The sequence below is a fragment of the Anoplophora glabripennis genome, unplaced genomic scaffold (genome assembly GCF_000390285.2).
Source record: "Anoplophora glabripennis isolate ALB-LARVAE unplaced genomic scaffold, Agla_2.0 scaffold318, whole genome shotgun sequence".
NCBI classification, from domain to species: Eukaryota; Metazoa; Arthropoda; class Insecta; order Coleoptera; family Cerambycidae; genus Anoplophora; species Anoplophora glabripennis.
Genome location: NW_019416418.1, coordinates 553,796 through 577,057, shown reverse-complemented (window position 1 = coordinate 577,057; position 23,262 = coordinate 553,796). Strand labels below are relative to the sequence as shown.

General features: G+C 31.0%; 1 protein-coding gene across 1 annotated transcript in view; it reads right to left on the bottom strand.

The window, feature by feature from the left end:
* Window positions 1-23,262, bottom strand: part of LOC108909179 (unc-112-related protein) — a 77,057-nt gene that overhangs the window by 23,040 nt on the left and 30,755 nt on the right. The gene's annotated exons all lie outside the window — the stretch shown is intronic.

The following is a 23,262-nucleotide window of genomic DNA, read 5'->3' as shown; positions in this document are numbered from 1 at the left end:
AAAAAAATAGAAAAGGGTTTGAGGGAAATAAAATCTATGAATGGCCAAGAGGATCTACCCACTTCTTGAAATTGCCCATAGTTTTAGAGATAGTAGTCATTGAAGCTGAAAATCAGCTGTAACCTCCGAATTCTTTGAGACTGCATGGATTCGCATGAAAATTTAGAATAAAGCTCATCTTAGGCTCAAGTTCAAAAGTGACATAAGCCCGATTGACGCTTTTTGTTTTTAGGGGTAAAAACTACCTACCCCTAAGTGAAAAAAATTGAAAAAATTAATTTTTAAGCATTTTATTGAGAAAAATCTTGTTCAAGCACAAAGATTAAATAATGTTCCATGTTCTCAAACATGTTTTATGATATATTTGATCTTTTCGACCCTCTATTTAACTCTTAAAAACTACCCCTATGCAAAAAATAATGATAAAAAATTACTTTTTAAAGATTTGGAATGATTAAATCGTGCAATTATTTAAAATAAAAGTTACCTTATAGCTAATAAAAGAATTTTTCCCTTTCAACCCCTAAAAACCACCCCTGTATTGACAAAAATGATAAAAAATTACTTTTTAAAAGCTTGGAATGCTTTAACGGTGCAATTATTTAAAATAAAAATTCCCTCATTGCTTATGAAAGAATTTGTATCTCATAACACTTTTCAACCCTTATAAATCACCCCTGTGCTAAAAAAATGATAAAAAATTACGTTTTAAATCTTGGAATGCTATAATTGTGCAATAATTTAAAATAAAAATTCCCTTATATTGTTTATGAAAGAATATTTTACTTTTGCCATTTTCAACTCTTATAAACTACCCTTTTACCAATATTAATGTAAAATATTTTTATTATAATCGATTTTTAAATATAATCAATCATAAAAAAATTGCTACGCTGCATATAAATAATCACACTAAATTTTTTTACTTATTTTATTTGTATAATATAATGTATAACATATAAAAATGAGAAATCCTATTTTGCTCCGAAAAAATGTCATTGGTTTTTTTACCATAACTCGGTTAATTTTGAAGCTATAGTATCCTACAAAAAAGCATTTTAAAGATAATTTCAAGAGCTGTAAGATCGTTTGCATATAAAACCTTTTAAGTCTTTCGATTTTTAAAGGGAAAGGATCGAAGGGCTCAAGACAGGTCGTTTTTTTACTAAACTTTAAATGACGATATCCCCTTTATTTTTTATGCTATAGGATAAAAAAAAGCAAAATATTTGTTGAAAAAAATGCTACATTTTTATTATTTATCATTTTTTACGTATCTTTCATAGTTTCAGAATTATTATATAAAAAAGGCAATTTTGTTTTGAATAATGAAAAATACGTTTTCAACATTATTAAAAAAATACGCATTCTAAACCGGTCTAACTTCAGGATCGTATGAAAAACACTAAACCAAAACTAATTGCAAAGGGTCTACGATTAATTTTAATTCTGATGGAAATCGTACAGCGTTTACTGCTGATTTTTCCTTGAAAAATATGAGCAACCCATCTGTTTTTGACGATAACTCCTTCAATTTTGCATTAATTAACATTTGAAGGTCTTTTTGAGTACTACAAAAAATTCCATGAGCGTTATACACGTAAAATTAATCTTTTTTCCGTTATGTGACTTTGAATACATCGATTTGAGTATTCCCCCCAAAACAAGTCCCCTTCCACTAGCCATAGTTGGCTTTGTATAGGACGTACAACACTTTTTAAAAAACGATTTTTTTGTTTATTTATAAGCTACATTTCTGTTCATTACACTTTTTTTAATAAAATGCGTAGTTTATGAGTTATTCGCGAAAAATATCTTGAAAAAATGTTTTTTTTTCACTCAAAATTCCAAGTTTTCAATGGTGAATAACTAAAAAACTATTGATTTCTCGAAAAAATTCTTCGAATATTATTTGCTCAAAATTTGATTTTCTATCGATTTCCGGCGTTATTTTTGAAAAAAAATTTCCGCCCCCGAGAAGGGGTGGAAGCGTCAATCGGTGCTGTGTTACTAATGTTCATTGGCCTTTTCTCTAACTATGTGCCAAATTTCAAGTCGATCGGTTCAGTTTCAAAGAATTCGGAGGTGAAAAGCTTCAAAGCTACTAAGAAGTTTAGGTCGTACCTGGTCAGAGGGCAACGTGGTCGACGTCATCAGATCTAAAAACACGAGCCATAAAAAGAGGCAATTTGTCACTTAAACTGCTACAATATGGTAATAAAAGTAATGTGTTGCTTCTATTTTGATAAAAAATAAGTAATTAGCTGATTTTATTGACTTTATTTTACATATATTTTAAATTTATAAAATTTTTTTACAGAATTTCGCTTATGGACAACACTGGACAATTCGACCAAAATAAAAATTTTTCAGCAATATATAACATTTTACATGTTCAATAGGTTTGCCACAAGGTGGTTTCAGGATTGTCAGAAGGCAATATGTATTATAACTACAACCTCTAACCTATCTGATTCTGAAATTTTTTATATTAATTTCAAAAGCTGTGCCTAGTTTGTAAGGTTTCAAGTTGAATGAACTAAATAACATATACGGATTCCTGAATAAAGCTGAAGCATTTGTTTGTTTATATATTTACTTAACAAAATTAAAAGGACAAGGAACCACTAGAAGAGGTTTATTTAACTCTGAATAAACACCAGCTTGTAAAAATGTATATGGGAAAATATCCTTCATAAGTCATAACCAAGAAAGTTGAAGAAAAGTGGTATCAACGAATGTTGAAAAAGCATTATAATTTTTAACTAAAAGATAACTGACGGGCATTCTAGCATTTTTTTAAATTAGGGTACAATTATGATGTTTATGTTTGCATTATAGAATAGTTTGCAATAGAAATTCTGGTCTTTCAAAAAAGTATTTTGAAACTTTTATCAAATACAAAATACTATTTTTTTCCCCTAATGTTTTCAGGTTTTCCAGGGGATTTTAAAAAAATAAAGGCTGCGAGGCTACAATTCGTTGTTTCCATTTTTTTCAATAATTACGGTTTCCTAAATCTTTTGTCCATATCACCAAAATAAATATTTAACAAGGTATTATTTTTTCAAGCACTCTACAGTAGCCACTCAAAATTTGCATCAAATAGGAAACATTTTTATTAATGACCATAGAAAAAACTTTTTCGTCTAATCATTTTTACCAAATACCAGTCTAAATACTAAATAAGTGTAATCTAAATATGCAAGATTTTTTATTTAGGGGAAAGTGGTTTTAATAAGGTAAAATAAAAACACATTTTTCAAAAAAATTAAAAAGTTGAATTTTTAGTTAAGTTCTAATATGTATTCACAAATGATGACCAAAAATGAAACCTCGTATTCTTTAGTTAATTTTAAGGGGAGTCTATTCTAAAAAGATACAGGGTGGTTAAACTTCAAAAAATATTTTTAATTTTTTTAAATAATTTAAAAACTAGTAAGTGAAATAATTCGAAATTGTGCACATGTATTTATGTAAACATTGTTCAAAATCTGAGAGCTTTTCCTAAAATTTACTTGGTCCAGTGGCGGAGAACAGGAAGGATATCGGTAGCATATTTTTCTAAATAAAACAGTACGCCACTGCTTTACGGTAACAACCATGATATTTTCGGATTCGTCTTTCAATTTTGTACAAATCCCATATGTTTTTGGAAAAAAGATTGATTTTCGAATAAGAGAATACGAGGTTTCATTTTTGGTCACCATTTGTGAATCACCCTGTATATTTGTATAAAATGTTAGCAAATACTATTATTTTTTTGGTTAAATTATTAAGAATTTTAATGGAATTAATACTAGTAATATCGATAAAGTTGTACTATAAGAAACTCATGTTATAGGTAAACTAACATTTAAAAATAATAAAATACTGACATTTTCGATTTGATTTTTTTAATATTTAAAAGTTCCTGTTCTTGTCAATTTTATTATAAAAAGTAACAATCGCTCTGTTTAAAATTTAGTTGTAACTTTAACTTCGTTTTTTGTGTTATTTTCCCTGGCGTAGTAACTTTTTTAACCAACATTTTCAAGGAAATAACTTTTTTTCCTGTGGGTGTCATATTGGAGATTTTATTTGAAAAGAAATAATTCTTTTTGTAATAGCAAACAATTGACACGATATTTAATGAAAATTTTTCCAAATGGACTGCAAACAACAAAGTTGCAACTGATTAAAAAAAAGAGATTTTTGTTTTTTCTGATTAAAATCAAAATCAATAGAAATATTATTTTCTTTGTGTTGATATTAATTTCTGTACTAGGTACTTTGTTTATTTAAGCTTTTTTGTATATCTAATAGTTTCCAAGTTCTCTGTTGTGCACTGATAATTAATTATGCAAATCTGGTTTAGTACAGATTTAAGTAAATAAATAAACGGAAATGGCATAAACTAATTCTTAATAATAGTCAACTAACAAACATACGACACAAGCGGTACAGATAGGCGTCATAAAATTAGTACTAGTAGTAATAACGAATTTACTTTTCAGCAACGTTTTTTCCAATGGCAGCAACACCATATAATGTAATAAAGGTCAATTACAATTAGAATTTGAAAAGATCCCATAAAAAGTTAAAAAATTTCATGACACTTCCCGACATTTCCACATTTATGAAATTCCCTGATAATTTCGAAATTCCTGTTTTATATTTAACATTTTTCCTCTGTTCAAAAATAATATCTGCATAATAGGTTGTAAATTGTAGGGAATCATTATCTAAACAGCACTAAAAAATGTAAAGTTAACTTAAATGAATATTATTCATTAGATAATAGATAGATTATAGATAATTTATCTATACAAGGAACTGTCCATCTATAAAATGATTCAGAATATTATTCTGTTAAATGGATAAATTAGACGAGATTAATAGAATACGTATACATATACATATTGTGCAAAATTTCCGCTGAAGAATATCAGGAGGAAATATGAGGTTAAAAAAGTGACGTCGTTGTGATGTGACTTCAGCGGACATCCGGTTATGGTTTAGGTGTATGTTTAAATAAAACAACGATTCTTTATAATTTGTATATTCGTTTAACGTGTAAAGTCACGTATTGTATTGTGGTACGCACAATGTACGGATAGTTTAAAAGCACGTGACGGCGCCTGAAAGTCTGTGCTGTTTTTGCATATATTTGCAACTATTTGAGGAGTTTCGTTATCAAAAATGGTCAAACAGCGTACCTACAATAGTGGACAAGAAAAGCTTTCGACGAAGCTTAAACGTTTGAAGGGCTTTAAAGAAATAAATTTAAAAAATTCTGTTTTTTAAATAACCACAAGTAATGGAAGTCGGAAACTTTTATTGTCCACAGCTGTATACAGCGTATGTGTTTTTTTTTTGTTGCGATGTTTTGCAGTGATGTATTTGTATCTTTATGGACAAATTAGAATTTGAGGCTCCACAGATAAAACTGAAAATGTTTAATTAAAAAAATGTAATTAATTTCTAGGTTAGGCAAAAGTGGCATTTTTTAATAAATTTTAAAATTACATGTACGGAATTTGATGAATCGACAAAGTTCTTATCATGAACACGTTGATATTATCTCTTAGGTATACATACAGGTTCGGAAAGTACCGATGGTCCATCTGCCGTTACGTGAGAGCGATAAAGTAAGACATAGAAATCCATGCGATAGAGAAGGATGGCTATAATGAAGGCGTCTCATAGTCACCGTCCGTTTCGCCCTTCCACAAATAAGATCCACTTCTTATGGGTGAACCATGGGGACTTTCCGACCCTGTATATGCACAGGCGTCCTAAGATTTATTTCGAGAGAAATGACGTTTTTAAGATGGATTCTATAGGAATTATGATTTTATATTTTGATAGTCGTATAACTGATCGATGATTCATACAGCGTTAATATTTTTATTCCAGCCAGTAGAGCATTTAATTGCTTTTCTATGATTTATTGCCTCCACGCCTGAACGATGATATATCAACGAAAATGTTAAGAATTTGTGTATTTTTTTACTTTTTTTATTAGTTATGGTGAATTCGTTAGACTGGAACAGCTAAGAATAGACTTGGTTTCTATTATGCTAATAATCTAACTTACTTCAGTTGCGAATGAAGTTTAAGAGGTTTGTTACAATTTATTACACTGCGTGCAGAGAAAGGATCTGTCTTTCAGAAATAGGTATTTTTATCATTGCCAACATTGTAGAGAAAAAAAATTATTACTGCCATTTATTTCGGGTTTAACTTTCAATCGATACAAATTTACTGGATTGAAATTATGTGATATACCAAACATTACTTAGAATTTATTTGTATTCAGTTTTTCATTTGAGATACATACATCTACGATCTCTTATTTCAAATTAAAAAATAAGTTCATGTATAAAAAAATTTTAAAAACAAGCTTTTAGTGACGTCATTTTATTTTCGTATTCTTCTCACCTAACCCTTTCATTTGATATCATGGGGGTGCATAAAAAATAACTGGTCCGCCATATTGGATTTAGAATGACGTCACTTAGCTAACCATGGATTGTCATCAAATTGCAGCTCAATCATTTCTTGTAACATTTAAAGTTGTAATTGTACAATTGCGAAAATTGACTCTACTCGAGGATGGTAAGTCACTCACTGTAATAATTCCTTGATTAAAGCACTGGGTTGAATCACCAGATTTGGGAGCAGGTACTGACGCGCAAAAAAATATTTGATATTATAATGCAGTAAGCAGTAGGTGACATATGTATGTCCAGTAAATTAATTGTAAAATTTCTCTTCATATTTTTAGTAGCATATAGTTTTCGAAAAAATGTTTGATACTCGATTGCGAAAGTCATTTGCATAAAACTTTCTTTCTCGAATGCAAAAATAGCATTTCGCAATATACCTAGCATCAAAAATAACTATTTCGTCTTAAGAAATACAAAATGTTACTTTTATGTTTGCCTAAACCTATAAATCTCTTATCTATGGCCTAAACTGTGAGAAAATTCTTACTTAAATGAATATCAAAAAATACTTTTTTGGCTCATGACTTATTAAACATAAAACCTGTTAAAAACTGGCCACATTTGCGTCTGGCGCCATTTTACGGGTTTTTCATCAATCATTAGTTTATTCATATTTATTAATTTTGAAGCATACATTCAAAATATTAATGGACTAGGACATAGTAAATTATGTATGTTTATAACTTTCATTTTACACGGTGTACTAATTATATGTACGTAAAATGCAAATAAACTTGTTTGTTTGGCATAATCTTCCAGTAGTTTATATTCGAATGCCAAGTTTTGTTAGTCCGATTTACATTTGGAATAATGTAAACTGCTTAAATTTACATCGACGTCGAAAGTAATAATTAACATTTGTTATCTTTGGAGCTTCGCGCACAATACTCGAAATCCTTGTCTTAAAAATATATTTTTTATTTGAGCAAATCTTATAAATTACAAGTTGCGTAACGCACAAGGTTAACTTTCCTTTAAGCAAAAAAAAAACATTTTTACGATAATTTTTGAAGTTCTCATGAAGTATTTTTCGTAGATGTTCTTAAATTGTCTCAAATGAAAAATTTTAAAATATTTTTTTAAACAAAAACAAAAATACTTCCACAGATACGCCCCCGATTGCACGATGATATTTTAGTTTCGAAAAATTGAGGCAGTTTATGTAACAAACATTTGAAATAAATACCTCTTTAGGGTCACACATTTTTTTTCTTTAAATTTCCTAAAGATGGCAGCTTTCAATATTTTAGATTACTTTGGAAACGCTCTGAACATAGAATCTAATTTAATTTTTTTATAAATTGCTCCTTGTACTGCAATTTACAAGGAACCCATTTGGTCATTTCGTCACAAACCAGTCTATCTAATAGTTTACAGGACCATCGACATTAGATAACACAGAAAGATATTTAAGATGGCAAACGTTACTGTTCCAAGGTACACAGGAACCTCTTAGGTTGAACGAAGATTCCAACCAACCAATATCCCATATCCTTTACCAAACTCATAAAATCCTACCTACACCACCGAAAATTCCGCATCCAAATCCAAGATTCCCTTTCCACCACCCGTCCCATGGAGGCCGGTGTCCCCCAGGGCACCGTCCTGTCCCCACACCTATACACCATTTACAACTCCGACATCCCACATCCCCCCAACACCAACATATACTTATACGCCGACGACCTGACAATCACATCCCAATCCGTAGATCCTAGATATTCCGTCTNATTTACTTTTTTAAATGTTAGTTTACAACAATCTGAAACTTAAAAATAAATTTCATTTTTTTTTAGTTAATAAAATGTTATACAATTTAACTGTTTCATGTGATTCGTAAGAAATTAATTATAGTCTTAAATACAAATACTCTTGGTAGCTTCAGCTCATTCAATGGTAAACTCTTTCAATTTAATATTTTGTTAATGTACTTGTGCCGCTTTATGTGAACAAAACTATGCAACTTCATTTTCCTCGAAAACGGTACATGCTACCGAATTTCGACAAGTATACCTTTTTTTGTAGTATGCTTTAGAGTTTACAGAACCATTTAGAAATGTAAAAAAATTTGACATTTTTTTTATAGGGATAATCCCCCTCGATCCCAAATCATTGAGGCCAATTTCTAGCCATGGAATAATGGCGGCGGTTGGAAAAGATTTTTCAACTAATTCAGCAGGTAGGCAGAACCAATCAACCGCAGTATGAGGTCCAGTCTTCATAGGGACAGGCATTCGCAACAGCCATCGATTCAACACAATCATGACGATCGAAATAATAAGGTATGTTCTTTTGGATAGTACAAAGTCAAGTATAGAGGTTGCTCTGATACCTGACTGAAGAAACGGATCATTTATTGTGTTCGCTGTGATATCTACGACTTTCTAGTTTGCAATATTGGCTCAGAGTTAATTTCTGACAATAAAAGATAAGCTTCAAAATGTTTCACTAAAAAATTTACGAATTTTCTGGTCCTCTTAATTTTTCTAGTAGTTTAGACAACTCGGAACAACTTATTACAATCAACCAGCGCATTAAGCTCAAACTCGATCTGTTCCATCTGTTCCAGCCAATAAATATTATTTCAATACTTTTCACTTAACCGTGGTATCTTGTCCTCCAATTCCTATTTGGTGACAAATCAGTCTGTATTAGAAACACATAAAAATAATAATATAAATAATTTTTATATCATCTTATCATCTTAACAATAGTAACATTTGTAATCAAACATACTAAATCAATTGTTTCCATGTATGGGAGTATTCAAATAATAAACATACACACATCAAAATTGTAACAAGTTGCTGTTTGACGTCCGACATTAATTTGTTATTTATAAAGCCCATGGTCACATAAGTTTAAACTGTGCATAACTTTTATTGCTGTCGCAATAAATGCGTTAAAATGACCATAAAATGAGCAATAAAATTTTTCAATGGTTAAATTATATTTGTTGTTGAGTTAACCATAGTCTACTCAATTCGAGAAAAAATTTTGAAACTACAAAATAATAAACCTTTCTGTAGTAAATATGTAAAATTTAATGGTTTCAACGAAATAATATAATGTGTACTGTCATCAATGGAATGGACCAAATTTCACCTGTAAATTCTAAGATGAAAATTAATGACAGTAGTTCAAATAAAAATTTATCGATATACGAGTTCTGTTCAGAAAATAAGCGAACTTTTTGAATTACGCGATAATGGAGATATTTAGTGATATGCGGTTGGCAGCATCGAGTTGCGCAGAACCTCCTCTGTAACCACATGTTCTTGGATTGTTGATATCTCATTTAGTTTTCGTGATATTGTTATTTGATTGCGACTTTCTGGAACAACGATGCAATATAAAATTTTGCGTGAAACTGGGGAAAACCTTCATGGAAACGTTCCAATTTCTGCAACATGTTCACAGAGATGATGCTCTGGGTCGTACGCAATGTTACGAATGGTTTTCACTATTCGTGGTCGTAAGTCAATTGAAGATGATCCTCTTCTAGGAAGGCCTTCGACTTCAACTGTTCAAGTTCAGAAAGTCTAAGATATGGTGCGTGCAAATCGCCGATTGACTATCAGAGAAATTGCAGAAGATGTTAGCATCTCAAGTGAGTAATGTCATGAAATTTTGACTGAAAAATTGAACATACATCGAGTTGCAATAAAATTTGTTCCTCATTTGATGACCCAACAACAGAAAATCGTGTGGACGTTTATCGTTTCATCGTCCTTGAACAATCTAATGGCGATGAACTATTCATTCAAAGGATCATAACAGGAGACCAAAGCTGGGTTTACGGTTACTACATTGAGACAAAACTCGACAAAAGTTCAATAATCACAATAGATTTGGAAAGGATCTCCAAGTCCTAAGAAAGCACGTCAGTCTCGATCCAATGTCAAAATGATGTTAACTTTTTCGATTTGGAATTGTGCATTTTGAATTCTTGTCTCAAGGTGAATGAAACAGTAAACCGTGTGTTCTTTCTGCGCGTTTTACAGTGGTTACGTGGAAAAATCCGCAAAAAGAGACCCACTCATGGATCTATCTATATAGCAACTGTCCTAATTTTACATGATGGATAATATCCTTGATCATGATATTAGTATAGTTGCAATTGCAAATGTCATTACAGCAAACCTATTTTCAAAATAAATGATATGCCATGCACCAACTAAAATAAAATAAAAGATTCCATATTTACAATCTGCAGACATTTTACAGAAAAAAAAACGTTCACTTGTTTCAATTCAATAAAATGAGCCATTTTCAAGAAAAAATAACTTTCATTCAGTAGGTATTTACCAAAATTTTTAAAGGTTTAAAAAATCGTTAAAAAAACTGAACTTGGTTTTGTGCAAAACCATACTTATCGTATCAACTTCGACGACACCTGTTACATGGGTGTTGTATAATAATGAAAACGTAATATTGACAGTTGGTAGAAGGAAGCGCAAAAAACAAACGCTTAGGTGGGGAATTCTGGAAGGAAGCCTAAATAGTTGAAGATAGGTAGTTGAAGTGCGAACAGTATGGAGATGGGTAGTAAGACGAACGGCGGGCAGTGTGACAAAGTAGTGAAAAATTAAAAGTGTTTAACCGGTATTAGTTAGCAGGTAATTATTTAAGTACTTTGTTGTTAATTGTTCTATGTATATTTCATGATAACAATTCTTTGTATGTTTAGCCACCATTGCTTTATGCTCAAGGGCATATATTTTTCGAAGGTAAAATTGTTACAATTATTATTAGCGATTGCACATTATTTATTACATGTTAAAATATGTATATATTGTCATGACTGCCCAGATATTGCAATAACAACTACTTTGTTTCACATTTAACTTGTTTTATCATGATTACGTTGTTCTTTGATTTCTTGTGCTCACTAACCTTGTTAAGTTCACTAACATTTTCGCCCGTGAGGAACGAATCTGAAAAAAATAATTAAATACAAAAAAAGAATTGTTAAAACAGATCTTCCGAAATCTCAACTATAGCTGGATTGCCTCCAGTATGGGACTCCAGTACCTTCCGGCCCTGCCGGCTAACTAACACCAAACCTCTTCAGTTTTACTTGGAAGTGTGTATGTTCTAATTCGAGTGAGGTGACATTTAGTGACACATTAAATGAGTCAGGTTTTATTTATCATTAGCAAAGGATATTAATTTATGCCTTTTGTTAGCGGTTGTTTTGTATTTATATTTGGGTAGTTAGAGCAACGATCGTGGGTTTCTCTGCCATGCTCTTTTCCCACAGGAGCTCTAGGTGAGCCTGGCACTCTCATTTTATGTTAAATGGTTGTTAATGTTTCTATTGTTCTTTCTATTTGTCACATGTTGAATTTGAAGACTGTTGTACGTAAATAATAAAGTTAGGTGTATTTACTCTGCTTTTGTTTTATAAAATTAAAACATACTTCCCTTCTTTAAAGTTAGTAGCCAGCGCCTTCCGGTCAATAAAAAATATATTTCTGGCCACAACTACGTTTATTTTTTTTTCGATCGAACCCGGGGTTGTTATACTACAGTTTCAAAATATCTTTAAAACCTAAACAGGTGGAACCGGTCTGTGAGCATTTAAGTTAGCAACAAAATAGTCCTTATATAAAGGTTTTTCCGACATACATTACTAAAACGATCCATCCACATAAAAATGATTTTGGGTCATTCTAAATAGACAAAATACTTAAACGGATTTGTAAATGACAAAACCTCAGCTTGTACAAACCATTCCTTCTGTAACTTGAAAAATTGACCTAGAAGTGATATTTCATTTTTTTTTCAAAAAGTTACTCTAGTGATCATTTAAAAAAAATGATAAAAAGTTATTTAAGCGACGTTATTGAAAGTCCTATGGGGATTGACGGAACTTTTAAATATCCTTAAATCCCAGCAAACTTAAATTTGTGTATAATGTAAAAAGATTTGACATTTTTTTTATCAAACTTCAAGAATAGGTAGATTATCAAAAAATAATAATGATTAGTTCTATAGGTATAGAAATTCAGAGAAATGTTTATTTTTTGATAAATAGGAAGTTACTTTTTATATTAAAAAATTATGTTCTATTGTTTTAAATATCAACAATTTTTTCAATTTTTTAAAAGTTTTCCACCGATGTAGAAAAATAAAGCAAAATACAGAAACATTTTTTTTAAATCTCTAAAACACAATGTATTTATTCAAATATTTTTTAAACAAATCACAGCATTTAAACGAAATTGTAGGACCTTAAGAAGTATTTCGTTATAGCTCTGGCAATGAGAGCAATATCAGAAAATTATATTATAGGATATTCCATTTATTCTAAACTTTCTCCTAGACCCTATCTTTGACTTTTTTCAAATGGAAGAATGTATACTGTTGTATTTCTGCAAATGCGTCTATTAGAAATACAAATAGATATTTTGATTACATCATACAAATTTAGCGATTTATAATTACTCGGTCGACGTAAAACGACAAAAATGCATCGCTCTATGACCTACATAAACTTGGAAGCAAAAGGCATTTAATACGAAAAATTAATTCATTTCATACACCCACTGTGAGCGCCATACGAGTCGCCCACGACGTTCTTGTGCTGTGTCTATTATGGTAGGCCGAAGAGATACTGAAATAATGCATAAATGCTGCCCACCGCATGCCTCTACATAGAAATATAAATAAAAATTAGCACCTGCCGCACAGTTAGTAATATCTATTAATGGTGAACGTCGATTGTAGATTTATAAAAGACATTTTCCAATGTACGTCTGACGTCAACAGTAACGCCAACTCTTGCTTATGGTAACGTTAACTGAGATAAAGTGATGTCAGTTCTAGAATGAAAAAAATGTGGCCAAGACGTTACCAGACGCCAAAAACTGTAATCAGTTTTAGGAGCCCGAATGTATCATAAATCGTCCCATAAGTAGGCATTAGTAATTGAACTAGAAACACTTCCCAAAATTTAGTGATAAGCTAACTATAAGTACCTACTTGAATTTATCTAAGTAATTCGATATATGGACATGCATGCTGGCTTATAAAATGTTTTTGAAGATGTACATTTTCCTGTAATTATACAGGGGTTGTATTTTTACTGAGGCTTCCTTTGGCCGTAAGAAACATGTATCAATCTCAGTTTATTTTTTTAATATCCGTCGTGAAAACTTTTTATCCTTTTTTTCTCGTAAACTATGGCGCGCTTTAGTTGCAGAGCATGCACAATTGGAAACTGGGCTGTGCATTGTTGTCAAACCTTATATTTAAAAGAAAGGTTATTAAAAAGCAGATTTCCAACCACTCGCCGTGAAGTACAGCATTTTGTCACATTACTTTTGTCGAGTGGGTGTTCGTCACAAGCCCTACCATCCCACAAAAGAGAAAATTTACTACTTTTAAATAAGATAACCTATAAAACAGTATTTAACAAGTAAGCTAGCAGAAAACTCAAGCAATAATCGATAATGATAAATGCAATATACAAAAATTTTTTCATTGTCACAACCCACAATGTAGATTAATTTCAGTAGCGGCGTATACAGAAATTGAAGTGCATTTTAAAAAACTAATTAAAACTCGATTATTTATTTGATTAAAACAAAATTCAAACTTAAAATACACCCTGTATAAATCCTACATTGCGATAAAGTAGCTTTCATAATTGTAAAATTGTACGAGTGTTGCCTTTTATATTCCCGGAATGGACGATCCTGGTGCTGCCATTTGACAACCGACGTCCCTATCCTAAAGTTAAATTTTTTGTCGGTACACTTACTCAGAACACTTTGACATACAGGCGCTATTTGTGTTGCTTACAGTGACTTGAAAAATTCATCTCGTACAAAAAATGGAATTAACTCGTGAACATTTCCGTGTGATTATTTTTTTGCAACTTTCGATGTGGATTATCTCAACAACAGTGCATCGATGAACTTAATTCGACTGGGAGATTAAGCATCATCAAAAACCACTGTATATCGGTGGTATATGGAAATCAATCGTGGCCATGCTTCTTTTACTGACGAATTTCGTGGAGGTCGTCCAAAATCTGTTGTTGTCCCAGAAAACATTGATGCTGACCCTGAAGTGATTTTTCTCAAGATCGTCATGTGACTTATCGCAAGATTGAGGCTTCCTTGGGCATTAGTGGAACCAGTATACATTCAATATTGCAGGAGCATTTGGCTGAGAAAAAATTTGTTCCAAGTTGGATTCCACATAATTTGACAAATGCTCAAAAAAGGCTCGTGTCTACTGGTCGAAAGAAATACTCAAGATCGCGGAGCTTCAAAAACGTCTATGACATCGTAACCGAATCAAGGATCTATGCGTATGTGCCCAAAAGTAAACAGCAATCGCTGGTAGGGATCTTTCAAGATGAGCCAAATCCAACTAAAGTTATTCGCGCAAGAAGCACTCTGAATGGTGAAATCATTTGTTTGCCAGAAATCTTCGGATAAATAAGAGAAACCAACCGCCGAAGACCCATCATTCTCCACCACGACGATGCGAGCTCTCACCCAGCGGTCCGACTGATTTGGCACTCAATGACTTTTTTTATTCCCGCACATCAAAATATATAATAAATTACAAGGTCAACGTTTTTCGATGCCTGAAGAAGCGTTTCATGCGTTCAAAATGCATGATTTGGAGGTGGCTCAATCGGAACGGAAAAGTGTTTTGAAAATTGGTTCAAACGCATGCAAAACTGTATTGTTGGAGAATATTATGAAAAACAATAAAGCCATATACGATTTGTTTTTTGTTCTCTAATCCCGAAATACAAAAGGCAACCGTCATATACAAAATAATATACCTAAACATAAAATTTTTAGTAAATAAAAATAAGGTCAAAAATAGCATGTTTAGGAAAGTTAGTTTTAAAATTATTAGTTTAGTTAGTAGGAAAATAGTTGTAACTTGTAGCATTATTATTTTAATCCTTTTTCGTTTGCTATAACTTTAATTGGCGCGGATAAACCACCCAAACGAATTATTTTGTCGCAATTGCGCAAAACGAAGATCGAAAAATGTAAAAGTCGACGAGAACGTGTCGTAGTACCAGGCCTGGTGGTGTGGTGTTTTATTGTTGTTATCGTTGATTAATTTTGAAGAGAAATCGTTGTTGACCCCCAAATTGCAAAAGATTGGTAAGTTGTGACATTATTCTAGTTTGTTTGCGTGTTCGCCTAAGACTTTCACGGAAATAGTCTTTATCAATTCGCGCAGATAATTCTTTTAATTTCTGAATTACATATACATAGCATAATTATATTTTTTGTTTATCATATTTCAGGGAATTCCTCAAAATAATATTATATTGGGGTAATGATGACGATTTCTTCGTTTGTTAATGGCGTCTGACTTTTGATATTTGGACAGCACATAATGACAACTTTTTACTAATGGGTAAAAAAAACACGAAACATTTGGAAACATAGACATCCGAATAGCTACGGCATACTGCTGATAATTAATAAGTTCAAAATAGGTATCTGTCTGATTATTCTACTGATGAATGATCTTAGACGTTTACTAGATATTGGGGATGTAATTCAGTGCTAGAGGGGGCACGTAGCTCACAGAATAATTGTTTCACAAAATATCATTAATTAACAAAATTTCATTTTTACATTGGCAATTCTGTTAAGTCTTATTGTGTTGGTATTGTCAAATAATCGTAGCTAGCTAAGTCAAAAAATAACACCTATATGAGTTTGGTGAGCAAAATTCCGTAGCAGTGGTCAACAACTGAATAATTTCCGGTCAGATTGCCACATGATCAGTCTAAGCTTCTTGACGTTTTGAGAAATATCGTTCTCTTCTTCACAAGAAAGTTGTACATACTGTGGTCCATGACGGTACAGTCTCTCTGATCCTTGATTTCTGTGGATGACTCGCTTCCAAATTTTAGATAGTTCTATAACCCTTCGTCTCCATTGAAATTATTTCAATTCTTCTGTACAGTCTTGGTCTTTTGCATTTTTCTCTCACTCACTAGAATTCTAGTAGTAGTTAGGTCTATCGCTTCTTCCTACATATACCTTGTGTTTCGCAAATGCGGATTTTTTTACGTTATTATACATAAAACATAATTTTTGTAAAATATGCAGTGTAATAAGGTAACAATTGCTTTAAATTTTACCTTTACATTTTTTTTTTCATGTTGAAGAATGATGGAAAATGCAGGCACGTCAATTTTTGTGTGACAATCCAGTATCATCGTTATACACTGGTTGTGTAAGTTTAAGAAATAGATTTTAGAGCCAGTGTCCTTATCAACTTGTTTCTCGTTTTTAAGTAAAATTTGAAAGCAATCCATTGTATTATTGATTTTCACAATCTGCCTTATAAAAATGAATTAAAAAAAGTATCTTTTTAAAGTGTTCGTTTAAAAAAGTATTATTTTGCGGAAAATACAATGGACATTTTTTAGATTAAAAGATTCTCTATTACCCTTCACATTTCCACCATTACACATAACGAAAAACTATTTCTACATTAGATAAGATAATTTAATGACATTCAAGTTTTATTCGACTGTGTCAACTATGAACTGTTATTATTTAAAGCGTTTTTATATTTGCTTCATTTAGAGGTACCCCAAGGATCTGTACTGGGTCTGATATTGTTTTTGCTTTATGTAAACGATTTTGGTAAAATAATTAATTATGCATATTTAACAATGTATGTTGATGTTCAATTCAAGTGTAACAACATACTGAATGACATCTGGTATTCGGCAAATTCCCTATATGTTAACGTAAATAAATTATGAAAATTCACAACTGACAAAAAAATATCTTTATATTTAAGTAAGATGTTTGATAAACATGTCTGTTTCAAATTATAAAAATATAATTGTTAAGTCTAAAATTAAATGACCACTTTATTCAGAACAAACAATTTGATATCTAAATTATAGATATTATGTCCATAATTATTTATTTGTGACATTTTCAGTAACTATTTTTATTTGATAACTTTTCTTGTAAGCGTTTTCGGACTCATGTTCATAGGAAACCTTTTGCTTAAAATGACGTTTACTATCTCCTGTTTTAATTTGGCAACATATTCTAAAAACACTCGGTATAAGTAAAAAAAAAGGATGAATTGGTATTGACGTCAAAAACAACATATATGTATATTAAAAACGTCATCATCACCGTACCATAATAAATTGTAAATGCCTTAATATTTTCTACATTAGCTTAGCCCCCTAAATAAACACATTTATCGCAGTCACTGTAGTAAATAATACTCCTATTGTTTCATGGGTCTCCTAAAAACTACTGATAAATAAATTCTTGATCAGAAGTAGATAATGAGGATTCCAGTAGAGATCGACGTGCTATTAAAGGAGATGTTTTCTGTGATTTAGCCGTTTATATATTCAATACGTGATATATCCGCCTATACATATACGTCTGACGTAAGCAAACATGTGGCGATAAATAACAATAATTATAGCTGCAAGCAGATAGACATGGCGACTTAATTAAAACGCTTATTTCCCAGTGCAGTCACAATTTATCGGTCACGGTTTTTAGGCCTTTTTCACACGGGCCAAATTAACAATCGAGTTTAAGGGAGGAAAAATTGTATTGTGCTAAAAAATTATTACAATTATATTTTCATCACAGTAGGTACCTGAAAACTTTTTTAGGAATGAAATCTTTTTCCAGATAGCTTAATTTCGTGTCTTAAATTTCTTTCTTTTTTTTTCGGGGTTACGAATGGGATCTCTTTTTTGAGAGAAATTTTAAACAAAGCATTTAATCAGTCGATATAACAACAGAGTAAACAATATTTATTACTTCGAGGAAAAAGCACTAAAATTTTAAAACACAAATATTGTTTATAACTAATTAATTATTCAGTAATTTATCTCTCATTAAAAAGATTGTTGGCTTTGCATAATATCTGAGATTTACAGTGGCTAATACATAACTTATTTATTAAAGATAGGAGTGAATGCAATAATTTTATTTTTAAAAATTGTCACATTATGTGCACCGAGGGGCGATCCGCTGATGTAATCTTCGTACGTTTGCCCTGGAATCTTTTATGTAATCGTTTTTGAAATCTTTGCAATCTCCGTGTAATTAAGAAATGTCTTGTAATGTATCTGCAGAGTTTAATATAAATTCAAAAAAGATTACAAATTTCATGTAAATAAACAAGATTACAATATCTTTCAACAGATTACAAAACATTTCAGGAGATTTCAGAGTTATTTTAGTAGATTTCAATGATTATTTAATATTTCAATAGGATTATTAGAAATTAAAAGAAGATTTCAAAATTTCTTAATAAGGTTTCAAGGAATACGGGAAGATTACAATAAGTTTTGAATGTCCATTTGAACAAAAATAATTGAATTAACTTCAAATGTCATTCATTTCATTCATTAACAGTAGTACTTTGATTAAGAATTTCCAATATCATTTTTACCCAAAAATTGTAACATTCTGATTAAGGTTTTGTTCGAATGAACGTTAAAAACTTTTTGTCATGACAAAAATGATAATGCTATTTTGAAAGTAGGTAAGTATTTTCCCAAAAACTAAGTAATAAAAAATATATTAAGCTTTTATTAATACTTCCATTTTATACTTTACTTGTATACAGCGTGTTTAAAAAAGATTATTATAAAAATATATTATTTAATATTTAAGGGAGTGATTGCCCAGGTCATTTTATAAAAAAAGGTCCTATAAACATAGGTCCGCCAACGCTTCGTTACCGATCTAGAGAATGTGAAATTTCATTTAAAAACAGTAAAAATTAAATTTCTCCAAAACGCAGCCCCTTATTATTACCTACTACAAACAACAGTACCACATTTCAAAAATCAATGAAATTTGATAATTTGAATTTCTAAATTAAAGCAACATTGGTTTTAGGTGCGCAATAAAATGTTTTTTATTTTTTTACTCAATAACGGTGAGTCGTACGGTGCATATAATCTAAGGAAAGCTTTCTTCTTCATAATTGAACAAGGAATTAAAAAATTATATTTTTAGAAAAACCAGCGGGGTCCTATTTTTTTCATTAAAAACAATACGCGCGTCACTGGTAAGACTAAAAAATCGTTTTGTATTGCAATGTACGCGTCTGCCATAGCTATTGACAGGCCTAAAATTTCATAATATCAAAAGCGGTTTTGGAGAAATTTAATTTTTACTGTTTTTTAATGAAATTTCAACATTCTGTAGATCGGTAACGAAGCGTTTGCGGACGTATACTTATAGGAACTTTTTTTATAAAATGACCTGGGCAATCACCCCTTTAAATATTGCCGCGTCTTTTTAAAATACGCTGTATACAAGTAAAATATTAAATACAAGTGTTAGCAAAAGCTTAATATATTTCTTATTATTTATTTCTTTGGAAAATGTTTATTTTATGCTACTTCTATTTTTTTTTATTTTTATTAGTTTATTGGATTATTATATTTATATCTTTCAATAAAAATATATACTTACCTACTTTCAAAATGGCGTTATCATTTTTATCATGACAAAAAGTTTTTAACATTCATTCGAACAAAAACTTAATCAGAATGTTACAATTTTTGCGTAAAATTGATATTGGAAATTCTTAATCAAAGTACTACTGTTAATGAATGAAATGAATGACAGTTGAAGTTAATTCAATTATTTTTGTTCAAATGGACATTCAAAACTTATTGTAATCTTCCCGTATTCCTTGAAATCTTATTAAGAAATTTTGAAATATTCATTTAATTTCTAATAATCCTATTGAAGTCTTAAATAATCATTGAAATCTACTAAAATAACTCTGAAATCTCCTGAAATGTTTTGTAATATGTTGAAAGATATTGTAATCTTGATTATTTATATGAAATTTGTTTTTTTTTAATTGATATTGAAATCTGCAGATACATTACAAGAGATTTCTGAAATTTTGTAATCTTCGTACGTTTTTTCCTTAGCGGATCGCCCTTCGATGTGCACTATATTTTTTAAATTCTTTATACTATAACTATAAATCAATTTTTAAAGTTACAGAAATAAAACTATTTATCTATTACATGGGTGATCTTAAAATCAAAATCTAAATTCATTCCATTTCTGATGCTGATTAAAAATAAGGAATCGTTAAATACGATTCTCCAAAATAAAAATTATATAAACAAAACCTCAGTTTGGTACGTCTGTTCTTAAAAATAGTTCTTTTAATGATTCATTATTGAATTTAAAATTGCGGAAAGTACTTTTAACAAAGATATTAAAGACGCTTATTAAAAGTTTTAAATAGCTAAATGAAGATACATTTTGCAATAATTATTTGAAAAAACGTACAATACAGATAAGATAATTTTATTCTGGTGGTAGGAGTAACGCCTACAGCCCTATAATAAATTCTTCCATTTGTTTGTTTCATAAATAATTTTTACTGCGTATATTTATAATTCGTTAATTGTTTTTGTATCAACTTCGGTTACCTCAACCCAACAAATCTATATGGAGAAAACAATATCCTAAACTGTAGCTATTTATAAAATAAAACTTATATCTACTTGTCACTCATTTCTGTGGGATAAAATTCTTATTTTTGGTGGTCGTAACAGTTATTTTATAATGAAACATTTTCATTTACAACTTTTATTCTTAAATGTATAACTAAATTAGACAAAAGGCCAATGGACGAAAAAAAAAATGCGGTTAGACAGCAGCTGCTTGTTGATTTTGTTGTCGAATTTATCTGTACTGACATTTTGTAATAATCTGGTAAGATTCAACGCAGATCCATCGTCATCTCCAGAAAATATGGCAACTGTTTATCAAGCTAAAAGATAGAATAAATAAATATTTTGGCGCAGGGGTCACTGAAATATCAAATTGCCTAATCCGAATTGTACGCGAAGGTCGTTTTAATAAAGTGGAAGAGTCGATTAGCCAATTTAAAGGCGTCGTACAAGCGGGATTTATCGATTGAGCCACTTTTTCGTGACCTATAAATACCTCTGCGAGCAGATGCTGCTCCAGATAATATTCCTGAAGTGCGAAAGTTTAGAAAATAGGTTAAATAGGAGGGATATAGACGGGGATCTTAAAATAATGACTATTTAAAACAAAATTTAACAAAGAGTTGGAAATAGTAAGCTTATTTACGTAACGTGTTGAAATCCTTAACATCTAATGAAAGTATGTGAAATTTAGATCAAGCTGTTGGGTTAGTTCGTTTAAATCAGAGGTCCCCAAATTTATCTGTTGACACGTAATTTTCATAAGTATTCAAAAACGGCGATTTGTACACACTTCAGAAAGATAATAGCGTAGTAGAGAGATTGAGATTAAATATTAACCGAAACCAAACTATTTCTCAGAAAAATTAAGATAACTATTCACATATGTTTTTACAAATCATTACTTTTTATGTATTTACAAAAATAGAAATAGAAAGAAAATAATATAAACAGCAAAATTTATTCCTCGTTTGATGGCCGAACAACAGAAAGAAAATCATGTGGATGCTTGTCGGCAACTCCTTGAACAATCCAGTGACGATGAAACATTCAATGAATCATAACGGGGGACGAAAGGGAATTGTGCATTTTGAATTCTTGCATCAAGATGAAACAGTGAACCATGTGTACAATCAAGGCGTTTTATAACGGTTAGGAATATTAAAAAATCCCCAAAAAGTTTTCTGCCAAATATTAGATTACTTTCCTCATTCAGCCTCCTTACTAGCCAGACCTGGCACCTTGCGATTTTTTCTTATTTGCGAAATTAAAATGAGGGCTCCGTTTTAAGACTATTGATGATATCAAAGCAAATTCGTCATAAACTTTTATAGGCCATTTCAACTATACAGGACCGATTCCCGAAATGAAAATTTCATAACAATAGTTTTCATCCATAGAAAGGTATAACCTCATTTGGTGGACTAGGAAAATACATATTTAGGATTTGATTTAAAACAATACCTCTACTTTCATTGTCACCAATTTTTTTTTCAAAATATTAAAAAATCTGAATGCCCATTTCTCTTGTTACTCTACGTGTATGTTTTTGAGGTAGCATTTTAAATATTAATTTATACATTCATTGCACAGTGATGCCTGGTTTGATTTTTTTCCATTTTTTGGAATACTTCAGGAATTAAGTATTTAAAAACACAGGTCAACAAAGGTCAAGAAGCTGACACATTAATATGCATTGCCGAAGGATTTTGGTGGGCTGAATCCGAATCTGGCGGCAGAATTGCTCTATCACGTCAGATACCCTAACCTAAAAGTGCAAAAAACACTGTTTTTCGTCATATTTGAGGTTATGTAGTAATGCCATCTATTCTTAAAAAATTACGTATAATTTAAAAGTACAAGGCTCCCTCTTTCGAATGCCGTTGAGTTTGCTCAAATATCTTTTTTTTCGTTGAAATATCACATGTTGAAATTTCTAAGTTTATCAGTTTCTTAATATGCGAAAATCTACTGAGGATCCCTTAGACGTCAAACAGTTGATTGCAATTCAGAAACTTCATACTCAGAAACCTTCAATACATACGAACTCAAACTCATAAACTCCAAATCCACAAACCCACAAACCCCAAACCCACAATCTCTAAACCCACAAACTCCAATTCCACAAAACCCGAACCTACAAACTCCAAGCTTACAAACCCCAAGCCCACCAACTCCAAACCCACAAACCGTATGTGTATGAAGTATCTTAATTGCAATCAACTGCTTGATGTCTAAGAGATCCTTAGTAGATTTTCGCATATTAAGAAACTGAGAAACTTA